Source organism: Ambystoma mexicanum, chromosome 4p (assembly GCF_040938575.1).
Source record: "Ambystoma mexicanum isolate Mex_15411 chromosome 4p, UKY_AmexF1_1, whole genome shotgun sequence".
NCBI lineage: Eukaryota > Metazoa > Chordata > Amphibia > Caudata > Ambystomatidae > Ambystoma > Ambystoma mexicanum.
The window spans coordinates 1121494207-1121512690 of NC_090927.1; positions in this window are offsets into that span (position 1 = coordinate 1121494207).

An 18484-nucleotide genomic window follows, 5' to 3' on the forward strand; every position below is an offset into this window, starting at 1 on the left:
TTAACTCCATGGTCCCTTAGCGCCATGGATTTTAACACCTGCTAAAAGCAGGTGTTAAGACCTCCATGGCGCTAAGGGACCTCGTACTCAGGCGGTAAGGGTCGGCGCTGTTTACGCCGCCGTAAAACCCTTACCGCCTGAGTTGTAATGAGGCCCAATGTGGCTTCTAAACTAACATGCTAATCCTACTTACTATATCACTGTGGCATGCACTTGGGCGGCTAGGTTTGCCAGGGGGAAGGGAGGATGAAATACAGTCGCACTGACCCTTACATTCTGGGTTTCATTGATACCACACCTCTCGCACTCAAGGTCACCACCTTGGGTTTGATCTTTAATGGATCCCTCCATGTACCTTGTGTTAAAAAGGATGTATGTAATGATTGGGGTAAAACAGTTGTGCATACTTAGATCTTTTATGGACACTTGATTTGTATTAGGACAAAGGGGGTTGGTTGCTTGCTTATCATGGAATGCAGGGGTCTGGGGGTCGGCTCAGTGGTTTGGGGTTGGCTTTGGGCTGGCTGGGTGGGGGTTAGAGGCCTGCTGGCAGCTTAGTGGTGATGAATGGATGTTGCGCTCTCACGCTCTTGTAAGGCGCATTCCTATGAACGATACTAAATATTTACAACAGTAAAGAGGCATGGGGGAAGTTGACTTTCATAAGAATTGGCTGCATGGATTTATTCTGCCTTAATGATGTTGGGCCTAGTGAATTCTTTTCATTGAGATCGGCTGGTGCAGTGCAGTAATACAAGCCTGTGTTTTCGTCATAACTACAAGATGGCAAAATCGAGAAATGGTGAATGTGGCCCGATCTATATGGCATCTTTGGACTTGACGGCAGCTTTTGACACAGTAATTAGCACGCTGCTATGGTCCAAACTAGCTAATATGGGATTTAATCCAACCCTTCTCCATATGCTGGCCCTGCTACATGAAAACACTCATGTGCGCGTGCGGATTAACCAACAGGGAACCCTGACCGGTGCAATTTCTACATGCATCGGTGTCAGACAAGGATGCAATTTAGCGGCTACCCTGTTTAATGTGTACTTATGTGACATTGACAACATATGGAGTGGGAAAGTAACCTATCCGGCTAGGCTTGGTAATCTGAAAATACAATGGTTGGCATTTGCGGACAACATATTACTGTTTGATCTGACTCCATTTGGTCTGCAACATAAATTAGAACGTTTTGCATCTTATGCCTACGCACATATTCTGAAGGAAAACCCAGCAAAATCTAATATAATTATATTCAATAATTATAGGAAGGAATTAGTGGTATACAAATGGTCATTTGACGGTTTGAGAATAGAAACAGCCCTCTCAGTAAATACCTTGGGTACAATCTTTGTAACATCTCGTCAATAAATATGTGGAAAACATTGTTTAAAGACAAGATCAAACCCTTATATTCGCAAATGAAAATCATATATAGCAGATACTGCGAATACTCTATCACTCCATAATGTGAATACTACATCCTAAAAGTTGAGGCTGTGGTCCTTTATGGACTGGACATGTGCCTATTGAAAATCGGTCCACACCTAAATCAGGCACAGCTATGATCTGGAAAAAAACTTTAAGGATCTCTAATGCTGTACCAAGTGCAGTGTTGTGACATGAGCTCGGTATAATATCTCTCGCAGCCCGGCTCAATTGGAGGCGCCTCAACAATTTTTCAAAAATGTTAGATCCACAGCAGAACTCTCTGTACGAGACCATTGCGGATCTGATAACAGAAAACCATCCAAAATCCATTAAGAGATATCACAAGGAAATGTTAGCTTTGTTAGATACTATTGATGTGACGGTTGGTGATCTTCGGCTGCGCCCCATATATGTAAAAAAAAATCTGTTTGAATGTGACTGGAGTGTTGCAATTGGGTCCATGTCAAAGTATAAATAGTACACTGAAATTGCTCAATTCCCTACTAAACGTACACCAAGATTGAGATATTTGGTCCACTTCCTGGGTAAATCAGCCTGTGATATGTATCTACGTTTCAAACTTAATCAGTTGGACGCCAATGAAAAAATTCAATTTTGGTGGATACAACCTAGTGGGGCAAATTCTGGTATTTGTCGGTTCTGTTCCAACTCTACAATGAAAGAATCACTAAAACATCTCACAGTGTACTGCGGATACTTTGAGTCACATCGGAGAGCTATTTTTGGGGAGGCAAATGTCAGTCACACCTTGTGCGGTAGAGAATGGTTGGGGATTCGCTGTATGTGGGGGTCAAGTGTTACGTTGATTTTGGCATTGGTACAATTATTGCATATAATCAATGAAGATCTACAGCAAAAGCTACTGGTGCGCGGCTAAGCATTGTGGTAAATGTTTGCCATTCGTATGTCATATAAACAATGCAAGTGAAAAGGAGGAAATAGCTAATTTATATAATCTAGTAGGGTATCTTCTCACTACAAGTGAAGGATCAATAAATCTGTCAGATGCAGAAGAAGCCATAGAAAAAAAAAATAATAATAATAATTATAGACTCCATTCTGTATAGCATAGCCATTGGGAAATTCCTGAATACTTAAAACAAACTGCATACACAGAAATAGTATGGTGTATATGTGGCGCTAACATTTGATTTATTATTGATTTAAGACAAGAATAAATTACATCAAGATATATTGTGCATATTATTTGAATTATATTATACCCATATAGTGATGAACTGAACCTTGACAATGATAATAGCGTTAATTATTTCTGTGAAATAGCAAGAATAAGAAAAGAGACATGTATTTGTTACTATTGTAAACATCATTTTTAATTTTAATTTTATATATGTAAAGTATGAAGGTTGTTGTAAATTAACTAATGTCAATTGTATTGTTGTAAAAGTGTGTTAAACAAACTAAACACAACAAATAAAAAATAATAAAAAGTACATTTAAAAAAATTGCTTTTCTTTCTCAGTGTCTCCTAATGCCATGCATCTGCTGTTCGTGCAATAGTTTCATAGTGTGGTTTTCTCCCCCCTTACACACTAGGCTATCTCATAGGGAATTTATCTCACTTGACGCGCTTAGGGGGGTGGGATATATTCATTTCCATCCCAACATTCTCTATCATATAAGGCTGTTTGTTTATATGGTACACTTGTGTTTGAATAACTCCTATTTTCATCAGTTCAGCCTTACTTTTTCTGGGGCAAAACCTGGCTATATGCCCCCATTATCCACAGTGAAAACATTGAGGGTGTCTTTGTATTAATGTGGTGGGAGCCATCTTTAGTTCTTGTCTTGGTGTTTTCCATTCATTGGAAGGCCACTTAGGGGTTGACACATCTGCTGTAATTCTGCAATTTATAATGCTGGTTCCGCACTTGGGAACCCCTGCTTTTTGGTATGTACTGGCGATATTTATGTCTTCAGCTAAAGTGAAATGGTGATGGGTAATGAAGCCAGGAACTGTTCAAGCATGATCTTCTCAATTAATTGAACCGTAGTGGATGCTGACAGCAGCAACTCTTTCTCCATTCAATCTAATACTCTATTGAACAATTGTCTTGGCGACTCTTCTGGTTTTAGCCATATTTCCCTCAGTCTTAATATGTATGCCTCCTCATCCATCCCCAACCTCTCCAGGATAGCCTTCTTTATTAGGTACCCCCAGTGGATCTACCACTTGATCGGCTCCCTGCGTGGGTCCGGTAAGCAAAGGTGCCACATAGCGTACCCACCTTTCTGTCGGCCGCTGTGCATTTTGGGCTATTATCCCACTTTTTTTAAAAAAAAGCTGGCTCTTCTCTAGCTTGATACTTTTGAAGAAACTATGGCAGAACCACAGGATCAGATTGGATGGCCACCATGGCATCCGTGGTCTGTTTGAGGCTTTCTTGGTTTTTCTCCTGCATAGTTATCTGTCTGCATCTGTAGGGCTTTTTGAAATGCTTGCCGATCAACTTGTGCCTGATGATTGTGAAACTGGAGCATCTGCTGTAGTTGCTGCTGTCCTTCTGCAAGCATGTTGATTATGGCTTCCATGGCATTCTCAATCCCACTTCTGACACCACTTGTGGGAAGTGAAGAGCGGGACCCAGGTTTGCAGTCAGGAAACAATATGAGTTTATTTAAACAAAGAGTGCACAAATGAATTTAGCTTCTCTTCAGCAGAATATAACCCAAACAATAGCAGAATTTCTCAGGGCTGTCTTCTTGTCTAAGAAGAGCCTTTGTCTTGTCCTAAGAAGAGCTCCAGCCGCTATATGAGTTCATAGCCGCCTTGGAATAGGGGATTCTCAAAGAATTCCTTCTTTCTCCTCTTGCATCCAATCTTATAGGCCCAACAGTATTTAAGTCCCTCAGGGCTGCAGTCTTCTTCCTGCAAAGAAAATGATCCAAGAGACACACTGTAGCCCTTCCATCGGCTTATATACGTGTGTCCTTCCCCATCCTCCAATCAGCATTACACTCCTTGCTAGGGCCATTCACTGCTGTACTTGCAGAGGTCCAGCCTCCATCCCGTTCTATCTTGGTGTCAGACCCTCATGTTGCCTTTTGCCCTGCCCTCGATATAGCAATTGCTGCAACTTTCTCCTGGGATATGCATTCTCGATTGCTCACATGGTTACTCTTTGCTGGTGAGTAATATGGAATTGCTGACATTCGGTAGTTCCATTCAGTTTTTCTATTTTGGCATCCTTAGAAGCACTGCTGCAGTGAAACAGAGCTGCAGGGTATTCGGCTGGTGAATGCCAAGGCAGTGATAGCATGTGATTTCTGTGTCGAACATGCGTCTGACTCATCTGCAACTTCTCGGGGCCTGTCACTCATTCACCACTTTAGTGCCCCTCTGTTGAATTTGATACACTGCTGCTCCACCACTTTTTGATTCAACATTTTTTACATATCCCTCTGTTGCTTTTCGTGCAGTGCAACACGCAACCCTTCAATACCTCGCACTGTCTTTCCTGTACATTTTCTATATGATGTTCTATTGGAGAATATTCTTGTAAATATTACATATGATGCTCCATTGGAGAACTTTATGTGTTGTATTCTGTTACTTTATTTTCATTGTGGTTCTTTACTGTTTTTCTTTATGGTATACCAACTTTGATTGTTCTCTTGTTTGATACATGACATAATTCGACTTGTTACTCAGTGTAGCAGAGCATGCCTATACTATGGTTTTAATGTGCTTATATGATTGAACGGATCTATCTACATGATGTTTAAAGATTTTCATAGGTACCAATTTGATCACACTTTGTGAATTTAAGCTAAAGGATATGTAACTTATGCAGGAACAATAAACATTGCTGTTCCATTATGGATCCATACAACATTGTTGTTTTTTGCTTGCTATTAGAGGTACATTCAGTGTGAATTGTACCTATACATGTACACCCTCCGTGTTAAGAACTGAAAGCTTGATCAATTACACAAAACCATGTTTTTAAGGATTAGTAGATCCTTTAAAAGAAATGTCAGCACTGGAACACAAATGGACTCTGATTATCAATGATATGATAGGCAGTCTTCAATCTTATTTGGTATAGTATCATGATTGGTAGATGATTGGTATAATCAGACTACTCTCAAGATGGCATCAGCGTTTTCTGATGCCATGACATCACTGCGCAATTTAATTTTGTTTATATAAGAGTGGCCATCTTGTATTGCCACATTTGCAATGGTGTTTGAACGTGCATACAGTGTGCATACAGTTACTTACCAGGACATTGTAAGTTCCTCCTCACTTTTGGAGCAATTGTGTTACATACTACCTACTTTTCATACTCCATTGTCTATACAAATACCTTTTCAAATACCTTTTCATTTACTTATAGGGTCCATGCATATATTTGCATCTGATTGAAATGTGTCTACGCTTGATCCTTAAGGTATGTGGAGTTATAAGGGAATGTAACTATACCACTGAGCCGAACTAGAGGAGATACACTAACAGATTGATCCATTATTTCTTTAGAATGACACACTGTTTTTCAGCTACCTTTGGAATACAAGGTTACACATGCAGAGATAGAAGGTATGCCACTTAATAGAACTATCCAGCAAGTTGTATTGTTTTACTTAGCATCCTTATTGTTTTATTTTTTTTATTTTCTGCAACAGCATTTCCCACACAATGATAAGTGGATGCTTTGCCATCAGTATTTGATTGGCCCAGCAGTTTGGCATTATTGAAAATGTCAGACATGATGTGAGGTAAATGACCAAGACTTTCTTTCATTTATGATTTGGAAATCTCTTGAATATACCACTGATGGTCTTTCACTTTTGTTGATTCTACAGATTGTTTGTTATTTGCTCCTGAAGAAGGGACAAATGTCCCGAATGTGTTGAGCTGGATTTTTATAATAAATACCTCTTTGGAAGAAGCATTGAAAGACTGATTTATTTGCTTTCTTTTATACTTAAAATAGAATGGTTATTTTTCCACAAATGTCTGGCGTTCTTTTTGCCCTACATAGAGTCCCGGGGACGGGTGTTCCCTATCATTGGGATCCAGTTTTTAGTAAAGCCACACTGGTGCCAGGAGACATGGTAAGGGTGCAGAGCTAGAGTAGACCAGAGAGAAGAGGTCCTGTTGATCAAGGCATTCTAGGTATTATGTCAGAAGGCAAATGGCACTTGTTATAACAGCCAGAATTGGATCCTTTACAGGGGGGTTGCTTCGGAGAAATCACCTGCAACAATTTACTCTAATAAGGAGGGAACCGTCTCCTTCATTGATTCATCCCTGGGATCTTAAGTCCAGAAGAATTCATTCAACACCCATTGGGGGTGTAGGCTATTCCAAAATGATATGCCAGAGAGATGGAGACAGACAACTTTCAAGGCAGAGGAAAGTCCCATCCCCTAACCATCACCAGGCAATGGTGGGGGAGTGAACTACTGTGGACCCAAGCCCTTGCTGCTGGCTTGGCTGTTGCACTGGAACCAAGATCCTGCTCACTGAAAGTTAAGGGCCTCCTGTAGGTGCCAACCAACCTTTTGAGGTAGAAGTGCAGAACTGTATGAATCACCTTGTTCTGTAGACTCTGGATTGTGCCTCACAGAACCAAGAGGTTCAGAAGAAGCTTGGACCCAGTTTCATTGCCTCAAGGCATCTTCAAGTGGGCTCTATGCATTTCACATCATGAGAGGTCCCTTAGTACTGCTTTTGTCACACCATAAACCTACACACCGCTTACTGCACTTTGAGCCATCTAGATGCTGATATGACCCATTACCACGGACCACATTGATTGACCCAATCACCATTAAACTACTTGAAGACAAATGATTTGCATGCTGACTTGACCTGTTGGTCATTGACCTGGTCATAGTGTTGTAAGCCATACACTCTACATACCCAATGCTGATTACACCCACAATGAGCCTGCATATCTCATCAACTAGCTGCTGACTAACCAGTATGGTGACAGACTCGAAAGTCTTGATATTGGCTTGACCCCAGTGAAAGTCCCTAGAAGCACAGTTCGACACAGTCAAGCACTCAAGGCAAGGAACTAAGGTATTTTGTAGAGGTTCTGTCATGGGCAACTTCTTGGGATCACAGTGAGTTTTAAGCCTCCCGTCTATACCTTCTAAAGACATTGGGCCTCAATACAAGTCCGACGGTAACCCTGCCGGTGCAACCAGTTGATTGCTGCCGGACTCATAATATTTTACCGGCGCCTTACTTCCCGGTGCCAACAGGAGATTGCAACTTTGACAGCCCGGGAAGTCAGGCATTGCGAAAATGTAAGTCCCCATTCCCATAGAGTCCCATATGTTTCTATGGGAGAGGGAACACGGAAGCGACGGCACTGTTGTTAATGGTGCGGGCGCATCCATTAGGAGTCTGCCTACTGTGGCCGCTGAGCCCGGCAGGGTCAGATCTGTCAGGCACAGCGGCCACCGCAGGCAGACATGTAGTTTGCCGGTTCGGAAACAAGGGTGACAGTGAGCTTGTTTCTTGTCCAGCAAACTTATAATTAGGCCCATTGTCTTGAATAACTGAGGCTGTGACGGTTTCACCTTCATGATTAGGATCACTGCTGTTTTAGTAGTAGTGTGGGCTTAGTAGGTGGTGTAACCACTACTCATCCCTGTACTCCTAAGCAGTAGCCATTTTGTTACACAGGGTGTCAGGGATTTCATTGTTGCCCTGGCTGTGTGCACTTTATAAGAGTTTGAGGCTTTTGGGAGACACGTTGGTAGACTTCCAGGAACAAAAGCCCAGGATTACGGCCATTGCCCCCAATCACCTGACTAAGGCAGAACTAAGCCCAGATGGGCTTTGCAATGACAGGCCAAAGTCTTAGCTGGCATTGGGAGCATGGCACAATAGTTTGAGGTTTGAGACTACACTCAGCCTGTCAAACTACATACTTAGGAAGTTGAAATGTTTGGCTCCAGTCTACATATTTCAAACAGCTGTTAATCTCAGTCAAAGGTTCACGCCTCCCTAGAAACACTTAGCAGCTAGATTATGGTAATAAGTGGAGTCTCCAGCCTGTACTCTTCCTGCATCTGCCAAAACCCAGGGACTAAGCGCGATGGGGCAAGGAATAAGCACGATGGGGCAGGGAACAAATGCAATGGGACAGGGAACGAATTGCGATGAGGCAGATCTAACAGTGGAAATGTTAATAAGTGGCATGGGACGTGTGTGCAAGAGGCTAGTCATTGGAGCGTGGCATGGGCACCAGATTACAAGGGTTTTTACTGGTGTGCCTATGACTTCTTTGCCACACTCGCATTTTATCTTCCCACAGTGCTTCCAGGGCTGGGTTGCTGTTCTAAATCTTGCCACTGATGTGTTTTTGCTGCACTAAAACCTTTTCTTCACACAGTGTTTCTAGAGGGGTTTGGTGTTTTGAATCTCACCACTGTTGTGTTCTACCACACTCACACGTTCTCTTCCCACAGTGTTTCCAGCGGTGGGCTTGCCATTTTGATTCTCGCCACTTTTGTATTCTGCCACAATTGATTGAGTGCTTCTTCATCCGGACCCTCGTGCACTGCATCCCAGGGAATACAGCCGTGCCCTTCAGGGGTTTGGTCTGCAAAATCACAAAATCTGCTCTATACACTGTTTGACTACACCCATCCTAAACATACATCACCCTCGTTCTGAATGGCTCCTCCCATACAGCTAAGTTCCAGGCAAAATTCAGTCCAGTCCTGCACATAACCTGACTCTTATGAACCCTCTGACTCTTTGACAATTTGTCACAGCATCGTTCCTGTCCCTGATCATTATGGGTTGCTCTAAGGGACCTAGCCTCTCCCTTCCTACCTTTGTTATGACTTCAATGGCAGTCGGTAGGCACTATACAAATACCCAATACATGTTTGGGGAAGCAACAAGAGAACACTTTGGAGCTCATTTCCCAAGTCTCTGGATCGTAAATGAAGGCGCTAAAGGCAGGCATAATGGGGTTGCACTTGTCTTAACACCTTTCTTCACGCTCGAGGGAATTTTATGGTTTTTGAAGGTAGAATGCGGGGCTAGAATGGGAGTAACATTTCTGCCTCCTTTTTCTCCTCCACTAAGCACTTGATTTTATGCCATCATGATATTTTCATGCTAACATAAAATTAACAGATTCCCATGGAATATGCCTGCAGATGACACCACCAATAACTAGGCGCTTTCCATAGGAAGCATTGTAACTGTATCCTGCCTTGCACAAAACCCAGGTGACATTATTCAATTTGCCCTGCAGAGTGGAACAGTGTGGCATATCTCTGCACCCCAGTGTTTCCGTGCAGAGGGGACCTGGACTAGCAGTTCAGGCTGGGCTGCTCCCATTGGTGGCAGAACCTGACTGATTTGCATATGGCAGAACCCCTTTTGCAATGGCGCAGACGGGGTAAAAACAAGTGCTGTTGAAGGTTGACCTGAGCAGTGCCAGTGGTTCAGATATATTCAAAACCTTCCACCCTTCACTTTTTTGGTTATAAAGCCACTTCAGCCACCATTGTATACTACTTCTGCACTTTGCAGTACAAATTATAGCATTTTCTGAGAGGAGACTTGTTTGCACATAAAGTAAAAAGTCCACTCTGCGTGATTGACGCCTAGGAGAAAAATGACCTCCTCTGAAACAAGAGCAAGATTCTCTTCTGATTTTGCAAGGGCATGACCACAAACCTATTGTGTATGTTTTTCCAGTAACAGGAAGAGAGGACTTATGTGATAATTTTCTCCTGGTACCATTCCACATTAATGTGGGTATGGGGCTGGTGATCGGCCATGAGAGACAGACTTAAGACTTTTGTATATTGTGCTCCTTATATGTGTTATTCGGACCTGCTCTGGCTATGTTTTTCTTTTAGTAGGTAATAGCAGGAGTATTGCTACCTAAACCGGTAAATCAATATTCAAGTTTGATCTGAACATGCTTACCAACCTCACATGGGAAGGTGTAGTCATGAAAGGTAGTGTTCAGAGTAGCCCTGGAAAGCCTAGTGTTCTTTATTTGAGATGGCGTCTCAAGCTTCCAACGAATGTGTGTGATTTGGTGTGGTAAAAAAAGGTGCGTAGGGACAGAGTCCTCCTGTCTGTGCCATAGTATCAACTCTCTTGGCAGTAGCCCCATGTTGGTAAAAGCAGGCAATTGTGACCAATAAATTAGTTTGTTTCTAATCGTTTATACTACTCCACTTTTCTAGGTTCTTCTTCACACTACATTCTTCATTGACTCTCGTTTTTTGTGTGTGTATTATACATGTGACACCCCCTCGGCCAGAGCACTGATTTAGGAAGGCAAAGAAAAGATAATACAGGGATATAATTTCACCAAAATGCCAGGCGTACTGGAAGTGACATCACACAACCCTTGACCTCTGATGACATCACAGAAAGTGATATTTCACCCCCACCCGGAAGTGACATGACAGGAAGAGATGGAACACGACCTTTCACCCCTTGACAAACAGGAAGTGGCATCACATAGCATTGGTTCTGAGTACACTACGAAAAATATGGTTATGATATCACTGTAATGTGATATGCATTTCATAAGAGTGGATCACCATGTGTATTGTTAATATCAGTGTGTAAAGGCCCATATTACTGTGAATGCAAGCAGATGTGTAAGGCCAAATGATAATGTGTTATTATACAGCACTTATGCTTGAACTCTTTATATAGAACAAACATACATACACTATCAACCAACCTATGTTTGGTGCTCATTTATCGACCACAGAAGAATGAAAGACTAAGTTGGCTTTGCCGGGTTTCGAATCTGCAACCTACAGATTACACAGACATCACAGCAGCGAGCGCTCAACCCACTGATCTACCTTACCTGCTATAGCCATGGGCTATAGTAAAATGATCAATCACGTCACTAAATGTTCTCAAAGTCAGAAAATAAATTACACTCTGCAGTGGATACCATTACACTGGTAACTGAGATTTAGCAGCAGGCCAGTTCATCCGCAGGTCTGGTACAAAGTTGGCCACATGTCAAGCCTGCATGGATCTAGTTTTCTGGCTTCAGAGATTGGCATAATACATAACATTGGGAGGGTTCATAACTGTGTATTTAGGGCAGGGAAAGCAGTGCATCGTTACCTCATACATGCAATGCAAGCAGACATGCATGCAAACATCCTGAACAGCATGCCAGGGAGATAGGAAATATAGACACATTACAACAAAGAATTAATTGTCGCACAATGGAATTAAGGGCCACTTTATGTGATATGGTCAAATATTTCTAAACCTCACACAAGCTTTTAGGCACAAGGATTTTGTAAAGTGACCGAGGACACCACAGTTGGAATGTCTTTTGATGATAGTAACAGAGACAACGGCAGAAAAAAACATGCAATGACTGGAACTTGCAAAAAGCAAAATACATAGAACGAAATGGATGCTTATTGTAGCCTAAATGCTTTTTGGACGTTTTTGTCTACATTGTGAATTTTAGGTGTTTAAGAGCAGACTAAATCAATGACTCACACCCTGAAGTGTGACTGAAATAAACCTTTACTGAGTCTAGCAATTTTTGTATAGCATTCCAGAAAGACACATTATGTGTTATTCCTATTCTTTCGTACTTAGGGTCACTGCTCTGTGGGATGTTTTTACCCATGCATCCAAGCCCTAACACAAAACTGTGCATTACTGGCATTGAAAACATCATGATGGCCAGAACTCCCCAGAAAGTGCACAGGGAAACATGAAGAATAGGCTGCCACCCATTTTTGCCTATGTTTGTGAGCACAGGAGGGCACTGCCTAAAACCACCATTGGGCTACACACACAGTAGCCTGAAACCATTGGGAATGGCAATGCCGATTGCCAAAAGCAACCCAGAGCTGTTGGGAATTCATTTTCTTGATGTCAAAAATTTGCTAAAATCATGGCTAACAAGACCACTCTAAAGATTCAACCTTCTTGTGGGGTGTTCCACATCACCACTCTACTGTAAGGATTCCCATCAAAACAATGTTAAGCAAGGATCATATACTATCAAGTAAAATCCCCTTTTTGAAATGGAATTAATTCAAGACAGATCCCAAAAATGGGTGCAGTACCGGCATTGGACAAAAACCGGCGCTAGCGGTCTAAACTCTGACTGGGGACCTGCATTGCAGAAGCGAAACAGCATCCTGAGCAAGCTGGGACTTCAAAGTGTTGTTCCCAGGAGGCAGTCTGATTCAATTAAAACAGTTCAAAGGGCCTCTGTCCATGGGAAGCATTCACACCAGCCCTTACCAGCAACAGCCCAGGAGATCACATGGTCATGCTAACCAAATGCAGAGTGGCCCCCTGGTCTGCTGACCTCAGTCAACACAGTAGACTCTTTTCATTGAATAGGGTATGCGGATTTTAGGTGTTTACTGTCAACACACTGCTCTGGGAGAAGCCAGACATGTGATCTCTGACTCACCAAACTTCTGGGGGCGGACCCAAACACTAAAGTGAAGTGAATTGAAGGCAAATATATGTGTTATAAGAATACTGATAACTAATTCTAACCAGATGATAGAAATTTACAACTTTGGGATCTTTAAAATGACACATTCACTCCCAGTTCAAGACTAGGCTGGTCACTCTGTTATGTTCTGAGGCAAAGCCCCGGGAATTATGAATGCTGCAAACACTGTATTTATGCTAGAAACACGATAACTTAGATTAATATGCTCAGGAAGAGGGTACAGGTCTGTGTAAAGATTTGATGAAAAACCAATGTTGCAAAAGCTACCAAAAACGAAAATAAGTTGTCATTTTTGAATGCAAGCTCTTAGAAACATCAGAGTTGGGCCAGAATGTACCATAAGTAATCTGTAATATGTACATGTAATGTCAACCACTTGGGTATCTGGGAAATATGTTTAGTTATGAAAATGATTTTCTAAAGCAAAAGCAAAGGGGCATTTCTTCAATAGACTGTAAGACTCTGACTCACTCTGACAGACTATCCCTTCTCAAATTAGGTCACAGAGAATCCTTGACCTAGCAGATCACGAGTGGGTTGGGCATAGAAAGTTAGCATCCTCACCCATTTTCAAAAGACATAAAAAGAGCCACTGGAAGCCAGACAGGGACATTCATTTTCCAAACTTCAACTGAATTCCTGCGCAGCACGCTGACGGAGAACTCCAGAACCAGAACTCCAGAGATCCAGACTAACTCCAGAACAAAAACTCCAAAGAGCTGAACTATTCAGCAGGCCTCAAAATCCTTTGCAAACTATTCAACCGCCGGGCTGTGCGGTTTGCTGCTTGCTAAGAGTCCTGTGTATCCAGAACAGAACCAGTACCCAGAAAGCAGTGCGGTATCCAGAATCCACTTGATCCAGACCAGCAGAACCAGAGACCCAGACCAGACCACTGTGAACAGAACCGGTGCCTGATTGACCCCTCGAGCAGAGAGAACCGCAGCTAAACTTGTTGACCAGATCCGTGACAAGGCCATTCCTTTCAAATTTATAGTGGGAGTACCCAGCTAGAACTGTGCAGAACCCCTCTCTTAGCTTAAAATAATCTGATTCAAAACATTTAACCTGTCCAAAACTGTATCATAGAATCGTGTGTCCCTTCTCCGATTTTAAACCTGTAAAAGTGTCATTTGCCATTTTGAATCATTATTTCATTTCTGAAAAACTACCTTCATAAAATCGTCTGTATCTCTTGAACCGTTTGTGCTAGGAATGAGATTTAACTTTCAATTGGAAGCTAAGATTCCCAGCTTTCCAACAAGCTCTACACCGACTCCTTATAGTGCCTCCGTAATTGCGCTCGACGCACTCGGAAAAAGTGCCACGATTTGACATTTGCTTCATTTCAACCACGTGTAGAAAGATCTGTCCTTTGCTTCCATTACCGAAATCCGTTTTCAACCTGATAATCCCTCATTAATCATTGTTAGTGTGGACCTGAACTGGTTTAAAGTATCTCTCACTCACCCTGAACCTCTAGAGGGAATTAAAATCAATTTTAGCATATTTCACTCCCTTGCAAATCACCTGAAAGTCTTTCGCCTGTGTTTCAAAATCATCCCTGGTGCTATAAGCTTTCTAGGGGGGGAACTGAATTCGTATTGTACTGTGATTGTATTCCTGAAGACTGTGTGTGTTACTTCCATCTCCTTACATTGCATAGGGGGGGAGTGAATTGTCAGAGATAAAGTGATCATGTTATCTTTTGCTGAAATCATATCAAGTTTATTTCTGTACTGCCTTTTATTCATCTTTGCATCTCCTTGAAACCATAAAGAATTCCCAGCTACCTTGTTCTTTCCGTACCAGCTCCTAAGTAATAAAACAAGTGTGCTAGTATAACATTATCCATTGTTGATCGACAGTATACTCATATGTGTGATATCAAATATGAATTTATTATAAAGTGTGATATATATCTATTTTTTAATTTTTCAAATAAACCTTTTTAATTTGCAAAACAAACCTACTTCTTGGCTCAGTGAGGTCATGGGGATTCTAAGAGAGGGGCGTTATACAAGGGTTCATCATCCAGATTATAACTTGTCATAAAAATATATAAATAAGGGCTTCCCTTGAGCAATCCCAGACAAGACACTGACTTAGTGGGAACGCTTGATTTGAGTCATTAACAGAGTGATTCTGGATTAGATCTACCGCGTGTGCAGCTTAATACAGTTTACTAACTGATAGGATACATAAATCCTGTTGGATCACCACACTGTGCTACGCTGTGAAAACACCCCTCAAAAAGGAACGCTCTCAAGAAACGGTCTGTTTTGCAAAATAAAATACTAACTTCGGTAAATCAGGAAGGAAATCAATTTCCAGAATGACGACACTGGTAGACATCAAAATAGCGAGAGAGCACCTCTTACATAAACTGTTTGTGAGAGCTGAATTGTCTGAACAGGACCAAAATGTATGGTTGCAGGTGATCACACAACAGGTCACTACAACTGGGTCAGATAACTGGAGAGATCAGGTCCCTTACATGTGGCCCTGAGTGAACTATACATGGCTCCTAAAGCTAAAGATGAACATGACAAGATTGTCAGGATAGCGGCATATTTGTATCTATATATATGGGAGCCATGCAGGACAAATGTGCTGAAGGCCAAGATCTTACAAGTAGACAACTGTTGGTATTAGAGAAGGCCCAATCTGATCTGGACTCTTCTGAGCAGAGGCTGCACAGGAGCCAGGAGTCGGACAGCGATAGTAGACAGTACATCATTAAAATAAAGGAGAATATGGATATCCTGCAACAAGACAGTTTGGACTCCTTACTGCAGTGCCAGAAAAAGCTGGAGCAACAGATCAATTTCAACAGTGCATGCACAGAGCAGGTAGCCACCCTGCAAATCCAACTAGACAGAGAGAAAGAGGAAAGCAATACATTGATTTTGAAAGACCTGGATACCCAGGCAGAGTTTGATGAAGAGCGCCAGAAAGCTGGTGCCCTTCAACGGCAGAGGGACGACCTGGCGGCACGGATGCAGGCTCTTGCTAAGGAAAGGGACACCTTAGGCCAGGAAGTCTGCCACTTAAAAAGAAAAATTCAAGAAAATCACTTGGCCCTCCAGGGACTCGGTGACCTCCCAAAAGAGCATCAGAACTTGTTAGAGCACACCAGGAGGGTGGAAGATGCTCTGACAAGAAAGGAGCAAGCCAGTAGGGACGGTGCCCAGGAGGTAACCACCCTGCAGCAAAGACTGACCCAGTGCTCCAGGGCCAATCAGGAAGCACAGAGGGAAAATGAGGCTCTCTGTCAACACAATGGTAGGCTCCAGCAACAGGTAGCCATGCAGGAGAGACTGATAGAGTCTAGTAAGGCCTTGGTTGAGGAACTGAAAGCCCAGGCTCTTGCATTGCAACAGGGAGCAGGGGCTGATAGAGATGAAGTTCACTGGGAAAGGGAAACCCCTGAGCATAACGTCAGGAGCCCTAGAACCAGAGGCCGCCACCTCTCCCAGTCCCTGGACTCTGCCACCCCCATGTCCCCTGGCACACATGAGCACAGGGCCACAGGGATGGCAGATTACTATCCAGCCAAAAGTATGGGGCTCATAGGCCAGTACCACCCAGGAATGGAGGGGCAGGCATCCGGGTATGGGCACCCAAGCACAGTGCAATTTAGTGGGGAACCCCAGGAGAGTAGGCCCACTAAGGGCATCCTGAAAACCTCTGCCCAGTTAGGTCAGTGGGGGGTACCCATCAAATCCTGGTAGCAAGGAGGGATCTGAAGACTCCTCTGAGGGTCACAGGACACAGGAGACCAGGTCCCCACATTCTGCCAGCCATTCCCAGGCTCGCAGAATCCGGTAAAACCTGGAAGATCAGACGGGCAACTCTGCGAGCAGTGCTTCTGAGTCAGAGGATGAATGGACCAGGGTTACCCGAACCAAAAAGGCCAATAAGGCAAAAAGGGCCTTGCTTAAGGACTCCTTAAAACAGATTAAGGCAATCAGGAGTGTCATCATGCCTTATCACAAGAACTCCAAGTATTCTGTTTGGGAACACTTGGAGCTCTTTGAGCAAATGATGGAGACTTTCCATTTGAAGGACAGCAGTAGCTGCATCCAGTACGTCAAATGGACATTCTCCCCACAATACTCCAGTTTCTTTGCTGGGCTGGAGGACCAAAATCAGTCAAGATGGTCCACCTACAGGGCAGCCATCTTGAAACATTTTTCTGTTCACAGAAATCCCCAAGAGGCTCGCAAGGCAGCCTACAATTTGCAATGTGGGGAGGATCAAGCCAAACAAGAATTTGGCAGGAGTTAAAGCGTGCTTTTGCACAGACTACAAAAAGGGTATGCACGGACAGTAAAGAATTTGTTAATATGTTTTTCCATGCCTTACCCAAAAACATAATGACGGCAGCTCGTGAGAGACTTTCACGAGAAAAGATCTTTAGACTGGGTCATTGAGCAAGCCACCCGCATCTATGAGGTGCAGAAACCGGTGGAAAATAAGAATCAGCCCAAAAAACCCAAAACCAACAGCACCCCTGCTGCTGCCAAGGTGGCAGAGGTAAAGGTGCCCCTGTTTTAGATTTGGAGATGGGGGACCTAAAAACCAGCCGGCACCAAATAATTCTAAGCCCAGAAGGACTTCGAGCCAGTCACAGACAGGGAGTCAAGGAGGTAGTCCCACAAATGGGGTCCCTCACTCCCCTGATTATGTAAGTCCCCGTTACAAGGGAAACAGACCCATCCTGGGTTATGTGTGGACTCTTCCGGCCCAAGGGGGGGGGGATCCAACCAAGCGCCCAACCCAGGAAACTTCCCTCCACACTTCCCCCAGGAGGGCAGAAATTCACCAAATCCGGGGCAGAACTTGTTCCCCAGGTAGCCACCCAAATTCCAGCCCCAAAATCATCCATCCTTCTTTCCCCAATTCCCTGAGCCCAGACAACCTAATCCGGGAGAGGGGAGGCCAACGGTGGAGGGGTACCCAAATATTCCCAATCCGGGGTATTACCAGAAAAGGGATAGCTACCCTTCCCGGGATCAGCCCAGGGGAAAAAACAGAACCTCGTATCAGCCTGAGCAGGTTTCACAGTTAGAGCGCCAGGTCCAAAATATGGCACGGGATCTGGGTCGCATACTGAGGGCTCAACAGAACCCTCAGATGAGCATGCCACCGCAGAATGCCCCAAACTCTGGGCCTGGTGCTCCAGAACAATGACAGGGGCAGCACCCCGATAACCCACGGGTTCCCAGGGCGGAGGCACAAGGGGAAGAGGGGTGTAAAGCCTTGGAGGAAGCTTCCTTCCCCACTTGTAAACAGCCCCTGGAAACCCAGGAACCGGAAACAAAATCTCCTACCCCTGAAAGTCTGCCACCCAAGAAGCAAAGAGAAGGTAGGAGAAACAAAGAACCCAAACAGACCCATTTTGTGGAGGAGGTACAGGTTTTCCAGTTTGAGGGAGAGGGATCCTCAGAGGATCCTGGGAAAAGGATCTTCTCCTTCAGAGATGGGGGAACTCCTCCCAAGGAAAAATGGGTCCTAAGGGATTCCAACCTAGACTG